This window comes from Nerophis lumbriciformis, linkage group LG15 (assembly GCF_033978685.3).
Source record: "Nerophis lumbriciformis linkage group LG15, RoL_Nlum_v2.1, whole genome shotgun sequence".
Classification (NCBI taxonomy): Eukaryota; Metazoa; Chordata; class Actinopteri; order Syngnathiformes; family Syngnathidae; genus Nerophis; species Nerophis lumbriciformis.
Window position 1 is genome coordinate 7,904,848 of NC_084562.2, and position 8,149 is coordinate 7,912,996.

General features: G+C 39.8%; 1 non-coding gene across 1 annotated transcript; it reads right to left on the reverse strand.

The window, feature by feature from the left end:
* Nucleotides 1-1,208: 1,208 nt before the first annotated feature.
* On the reverse strand, nucleotides 1,209-1,302 carry trnai-uau (transfer RNA isoleucine (anticodon UAU)). Its single transcript has 2 exons — nucleotides 1,265-1,302; nucleotides 1,209-1,244 (listed from the first exon to the last, which is right to left on the reverse strand). It is a non-coding gene; the product is annotated as a tRNA-Ile (tRNA).
* Between the last annotated feature and the right edge of the window lie 6,847 nt (nucleotides 1,303-8,149).

Sequence of the window (8,149 nt, forward strand, 5' to 3'; positions counted from 1 at the left end):
CTGTTCGTGTTGTTACACCCTCCGACAACACACCGACGAGGCATGACGTCTCCAAGGTACGGAAAACAGTCGAAAAAACGGAAAATAACAGAGCTGATTTGACTCGGTGTTTGAGAAGATGGCGGATTGCTTCCCGATGTGACGCCACGTTGTGACGTCATCGCTCCGAGAGCGAATATTAGAAAGGCGTTTAATTGGCCAAAATTCACCCATTTAGAGTTCGGAAATCGGTTAAAAAATATATGGTCTTTTTTCTGCAACATCAAGGTATATATTGACGCTTACATAGGTCTGGTGATAATGTTCCCCTTTATGTAGCAGGGTTGCATGAAGCAAATAAAGCTCACATGGACACGGCATGAAGCGAACAAGCAGCATAAACTATGGCATTGCATGAAACGATGACGCCAGGCCGACTGACCAGCAATGGCAGGCTTAAATAATGCCTCTGATTAGTTCTCGGGTAGCAGGTGAGCGGCCAAACACTAATCAGAGACAGGTGAACATAATTAGCAACCATGGCAACCAAAACAATTTTAGGGAGGTGCACAAACAGGAACTAAAGGAGTCCAAAACTAACAGAAAACACAAAAACATAATCCGGAACACGGATCATGACAATTGTAAAACATTGGTTGGAAAAAATGACCAAAATTCAAAGGTCAAAACAACGTCAGAACCCAACATTGATTAAAAGTCGTCAAAAAGCATGTTGTTTCAACGTTATTGTTTGAGTTGCTCAACATCAGGACCTAATTGAACAAGTTCTCAACATTGTTTTAATGTCTTGTGAGTATGGCAGACTGGGGAGGTATATGTGTAGTGTAATAGTGTGACACCGCTTTTGATCCAACTTTGTTATAAAACAGTGAAAAAACAAACAAACGGTACACAAGTATTTCATTATTCAGTTTGATCATTTCAGTTCTAACGCATTCAAGTTGGAAAATATCCTGCTGTGATTCTTATCATTATAGTTTTATTAATTATTTTCATGATAAGTGCCCTTCCTGAGGGAACTCTCCTGAAGGAATCAATAAAGTACTATCTATCTTTTTTCTGGCTTGAAACACTGATCGTATCCAGAAAAATGGTGCAAAACTACTTATGACTGTGAAAGGGAGAATAATGACGGTACTGCTGAGCTGAGTCAATATAATTCTGCTCATTGCTCAAAGGCACTTTGACAGTGCCAATAAATAGACGTATGCTCCAGGTGAGGCTTGAACTCACAACCTCGGCATCACTCTGCAGGTTACTGTCTTATAAGTACCGCGCGCTAACCGATTGCGCCACTGGAGCAGATGATAACGTTTGATTTCAAACATTAAAATGATGTACAAAGTTCCAATTATAGATATTTTTTTTCAATATTTCCATGAAATGGAAGATAACTTTGTGTTAATGCAGTTAAAATTTGTTTTCAGGACAACCTGCCCCAGAACCAGGGCCGGCCCGTGGCATAGGCCGTATAGGCAAATGCTAAGGGCGCCGTCCATCAGGGGGCGCCACGCCAGTGCCACAAATGTTGGAGAAAAAAAAAAAAAAAGAAAGAAAGTTGGTACTATTATTTCTAAATACAAAAAATAATCCCACGTTAATTAAAATGCAAAGTAAAGCCTATTTAATAGAAATATTATTTGTTACAACATTACGCCCCCCCCACCCCCAATCTCCCTTACCGTATCATTACTCTTTTTGGACGTCACCACATCAAAAAATCAACACAAGATGTCAAAACGGCCAAAACTGTCAGGTGCCCAAGGAAGAAAAAAGAGAAAAGAAGAGGAGTAGAAACGAGAAAAGACAGAGGTAGCAGGTAGGTAACGTTAGCCTACATGAAATTATTTGTCTGTTACAGAATGTGATAGTAACCTGGCTTGTTAGCATTAAGCTAATGTTACATGATTCGGCAATTGCTAATCAATAAATAGCTAGTTCTGTTTTAACGTCGGGTTAATATTGTGGAGGGGGCTAAATTGTTATGGAAAATAATAATGTAACGTTAGGTAATTACTGTACTCCCACCTTACATTCCTCAGGTATTAGATCTTTTAAGCAGGTGTTTTTTGTTTACATTGTTATTGCCTTCTGGTTAGCTAATGTTTGCCCTGCAGGTAATAATCACTTGTCCACCCCTTTATATATTAGGTATAGTTGTAAGTAAAAAAAAAAAAAAAAGGTCAAAGATAAAGCTATTCGGTTTCTTGTGAGGGGGGGGGGGCGCCACCTAAAATCTTGCCTAGGGCGCCAGATTGGTTAGGGCCGGGCCTGCCCAGAACAGACATAAAATAGACAGGGTATACCAAACAGGAATACTGCTGCACCTCATAAAAAAGGAAGGGAAAAAACCACAAACTCAGCTCTTACTGGACTCGATACAGGTGGCGCGGGCGGACACCCGGCCCAAAATCGGCGCCATCATTCCGCAGGAGGTGAAGCGACGACGCCGTGGGATGTAGAGGGTGGGTTACGTCGCCTACTTTCTGGTCTTGGTGCTCTCCCAGAGTGTTTTCGCAACAACACAGCCAGTCAGTCCAACGAAAGTCAACAAACAATAGGTGTGTGTCCCTGAAAGACGGGAAAGGAATTTGACGCTTCTTTACCGCAGTTCTCTGGGAAGTCTAGTAGCAACCATCTTACCACTCCGTCCATTCCTGGTCCTCAAACTGATCATAACTTCCCCTGGCATAGCAGACAGCTTCTCCAAGATGTTATCCAATTTGCGATTTAGTCCAGAGACCATAAAAGTCTGAATGTCCACAGCATTTTACGATAATACCTGACAGCGCAGTCGCTAGAAGTTTACTGTAAAATCTACAGTTGTTACTTTTATTGTGTATTACTGTAAATGGAAAAACAGTACCACACTTTTTTACAGTAAAAATTCTGGCGACTCAGCTGCCTTTTTTTTTTTTTTTTTTTTCGTAAAATCAAGTTATTTTAAAATTGTTAATGGATAACTTGCTTTGAAATCATAAGTCAAGCAGATATTTAAATATGTATTTTTAATATATAATATAAAATGAATATATAATTAATTATTTGAATGCATTACAACACAATGGTTGTATATTAATGTTTTAAATATACTCAATTGCATGTAGTACATGTATATTTTTTTCTGTCAGATTGGAAAGAATGAATACATTTCGTAAGAAAAAATAAGGTACTTTATTGACGCAAATTATTTCCAAGCTTTCACGGCCCAGAACTGGCACCCGGGCCTCGAGTTTGACACCCGTGCACTACAGTAATTATTCTCAACCTGTGGTACATGGGCTCTATCTAGTGCGGGGGTCTGCAGCCAGCGGCTCTTTAGCTCCGCCCTGGTGGCTCCCTGGAGCTCTTTCAAAAATGTATGAAAATGTAAAAAGACGGGGGAAAATATCTATTTTTGTTTCAATAGTGTTTCTATAGGAGGACAAACATGACACAAACCTTCCTAATTGTTAGAAATCCCACTGTTTATATTAAACATGCTCCACTGATGAGAGTATTTGGCGAGCGCTGTTTTGTCCTACTCATTTTGGCGATCCTTGAACTCACTGTCGTTTGTTTACATGTATAACTTTCTTCAACGATGCCACAGAAAGACGTGTTTATGCCACTCCTTTGTCTCATTTTGACAACCAAACGTTTAATGCTGTGCATAAAAGCACAAAGGTGAGGTCTTGTTGATGTTATTGACGTGTGTGGAGTGCTAATCGGGCATATTTGGTCAGTGCATGACTGCAAGCTAATCGATGCTAACATACTATTTAGGCTAGCGGTATCATTTTGATAGTAGGCTAATATAGCTACTAATATAGACACTTATATCATGTGTTGACTTCGTTGTAGCACTTATAGAAGGTTTTTAATTTTTTGCGGCTCCAGACAGATAATTTTTTGTATTTTTGCTCCAAAGTGGCTCTTTCAACATTTTGGGTTGTCAACCTCTGATCTGGTGGTATGCCAAAGAATCACTTAATTGAATATTCAGACAGTGTTACTGTTCCAACTGCGAGTGCCAAACATATTAAATATACTTGCTAAAAATAAAACCTCTGTCTTGTTTTAATGAATACTTAGGCCTACTACGCTACTCTATTTTAATGTTGCCATACTTGCCAACCTTGAGACCTCCGATTTCGGGAGGGGGCGGGGGCGAGAGGCGTGGTTGGGGGCGGGGCGTGGTTGGGGGCGTGGTTAAGAGGGGAGGAGTATATTTACAGCTACAATTCACCAAGTCAAGTATTTCATATATATATATATATATAAGAAATACTAAGTCAAGTATTTCATATATATATATATATATATATATATATATATATATATATATATATATGTATATGTATATATATATATATATATATATATACATATATGTATATATGTATATATATATATATATATATATATATACATATATACATATATATAAATATATATATATATATATATATATATATATATATATATATATATATATATATATATATATACAAGAAATACTTGACTTTCAGTGAATTCTAGCTATAAATATATATTTATTTTATTATATATATATATATATATATATATATATATATATATATATATATATATATATATATATATAAAATAAATACCTGAATTTCAGTGTTCATTTATTTACACATATACAGACACATAACACTCATCTACTCATTGTTGAGTTAAGGGTTGAATTGCCCATCCTCGTTCTATTCTCTGTCACTATTTTTCTAACCATGCTGAACACCCTCTCTGATGATGCATTACTGTGTGGCACGCACAAAAGTGCTTTCATCAAATGCACTAGATGGCAGTATTGTCCTGTTTAAGAGTGTCACAACATTGCTGTTTACGGCAGACAAACTGCTTTACGATAAGACGAAAACGTGACTGCTGTTGTTGTGTGTTGTTGCCGCGCCGGGAGGACGTTAATGAAATCGCCTAACAATAAACCCACATAAGAAACCAAGAACTCGCCCTCCATCATTCTACAGTTATAACGTGATTGTGTCTAATGCTTAAACCAAAAATAAACAAAAGGTGAGTGCCCCTAAGGAACGGCATTGAAGCTTAGGGAAGGCTATGCAGAACGAAACTAAAACTGAATTGGCTACAAAGTAAACAAAATCAGAATGCTGGAAGACAGCAAAGACTTACTGCGGAGCAAAGACGGCGTCCAGAGTGTACATCCGAACATGACGTGACAGTCGACAATGTCCCCTAAAAGAAAGATAAAAACAACTGAAATATTCTTGATTGCTAAAACAAAGTAGATGCGGGAAATTTCGCTCAAAAGAAGACATGAAACTGCTACAGGAAAATACCGTACCAAAAAATGAGAAAAAGCCACCAAAATAGGAGCGCAAGACATGAACTAAAACACTACACACAGGAAAACAGCAAAAAAGTCAAAATAAGTCAGGGTGTGATGTGACAGGTGGTGATAGTACACCTACTTTGAGACAAGAGCTATATTGATGCATGCTTGGTTATGCTTTAAAGTCATATCCAACACTTGCGGCAACAAATTTTTACTGTCAACTGAGTTTAGTTTTTTAATGATTTCTGCTGGTGGAACGTAAAAAATGTGCCTTGGCTCAAAAAAGGTTGAAAAACACTGCACTAGGAAATACTGCAGTCTAATCTACTGCAGTCATGGATGTACTGTACTGTACTAGAGATAATCAAATCAGTGTCAAAAGCTGTTAGCTCATAATTAACACAAGGAGACTGCTGCAGATTATCACATTGGCGAACATGTACGGTAATTATGCATCATGATGTTATACTGAAATACTATCAAGCGGTAGCAGCTGTTTGCGTTTCTGTAGTCTCTCTCTATTGGTGTCTTTGCAAGAAAGCAGAGGTTTAAAGAAGCATAACGGTTTCCCTTCGACTTGATGAATTAAAAACAAACCACCATCTTGCAAAACTCAAGAGCAAAAATCTGTACAGGAATTCATTGCGCCAAATGACTATTATTATTACATCATCTCGTGTTGCGTGTTGGGCGTCGCATGCCAGGGAAAAAGCCAGGAGGTGACGGGAAGCACGGGAGTGTCTGCACATTAACATCCGAATATGCCGCAGTTGAGCCGAATGAAGAGGCCTCATTAAAATTTAATTGCTGCACAGTGCTGAGTGCCTTGCCATCGACGTCAAGATGCATGTGGCCTTCTTTTTCCCCCTCACAAACCTTCGACCAAAAGAGTTTGTACATCACATTTGTGGGAGAAAACTGGTCATTGTTGAGTCTTTGCTATACCGTATTTTCCGGACCAAAGGGCGCACCGGATTATAAGGCGCACTGCCGATGAGCGGGTCTAGTCAGGGGTATTTTCATTCAAAAGGCACACCGGATTATAAGGCACATTAAAGGCCTACTGAAACCCACTACTACCGACCACGCAGTCTGATAGTTTATATATCAATGATGAAATCTTAACATTGCAACACATGCCAATACGGCCGGGTTAGCTTACTAAAGTGCAATTTTAAATTTTGCGCGAAATATCCTGCTGAAAACGTCTCGGTATGATGACGCCTGCGTGTGACGTCACGGATTGTAGAGGACATTTTGGGACAGCATGGTGGCCAGCTATTAAGTCGTCTGTTTTCATCGCAAAATTCCACAGTATTCTGAACATCGGTGTTGGTGAATCTTTTGCAATTTGTTCAATGAACAATGGAGACAGCAAAGAAGAAAGCTGTAGGTGGGAAGCGGTGTATTGCGGCAGGTGTTGTGCCGGATAACGCACCCCCGCCGTAGAATGCACCCCGTCTGTTGTGCCGGATAACACAGCCGGTGTTTCATTGTTTACATTCCCGAAATATGACAGTCAAGCTTTACCATTGGCCTGTGGAGAACTGGGACAACAGAGACTCTTACCAGGAGGACTTTGAGTTGGATGCGCAGACGCGGTACCGTGAGTACGCATGCAGCTGCGGTTTCCAAACATTTGATCGCTTGCCCGTACATGCGTGCCGCTATGTGCATGTCACGTACGTAACTTTGGGGACTTTGGGGAAATATATGTGCTGTATGAACTTTGGAGAGGTGAACGGTACTTTGGGCTGTGGGATTGAGTGTGTTGTGCAGGTGTTTGAGTTGTATTGGCGGGTTGTATGGACGGGTGGGGGGAGGTGTTTGTTATGCGGGATTAATTTGTGGCATATTAAATATAAGCCTGGTTGTGTTGTGGCTAATATGTCTTGTGTTTATTTACTGTTTTAGTCATTCCCAGCTGAATATCAGGTCCCACCCGCCTCTCACAGCATCTTCCCTAAATGAATCGCTCCCACTGCCCTCTAGTCCTTCACTCTCACTTTCCTCATCCACAAATCTTTCATCCTCGCTCAAATTAATGGGGAAATCGTTGCTTTCTCGGTCCGAATCGCTCTTGCTGCTGGTGGCCATGATTGTAAACAATGTGCAGATGTGAGAAGCTCCACAACCTGTGACGTCACGCTACTCGTCTGCTACTTCCGGTACAGGCAAGGCTTTTTTATCAGCGACCAAAAGTTGCGAACTTTATCGTCGATGTTCTCTACTAAATCCTTTCAGCAAAAATATGGCAATATCGCGAAATGATCAAGTATGACACATAGAATGGACTTACTATACCCGTTTAAATAACAAAATCGCATTTCAGTAGGCCTTTAAAGGGGTCATATTATTATTTTTTCTAAATGTAAAACACTTCCTCGGGGTCTACATAACATGTAATGGTGGTTATTTGAAGAAAATGTTGCATAGATTATGTTTTACAGATCATCTTCAAGCCGCTTTCTGACAGTCGCTTCAGGATGCGCCGTTTTTTGGGCGGTCTTATTTACGTGGCTCACCTTCGGCAGCGTCTTCTCCCCGTCATCTTTGTTGTACCAATAGTTTTTAGCGCTTCCATAGCGAGTCTACTGACAGATAAAAGTTAGAACTGTACGCTACTTTATAATAGTAATCGCAACAGCAGAGGATGAATGCCCAACAACAAGAGGACAGAAAAAAGGAGCTTGTTGACTATGGCGCGGACTACAATGGCGGACGCACGCACATTTTCGGCACTTATGCAGATCCCAAATACACATCAGCAGGTACCAATAGGTGAGAAAAGTTAGTTTTGCATAATATTGTCAAACAAAACGCCAGATA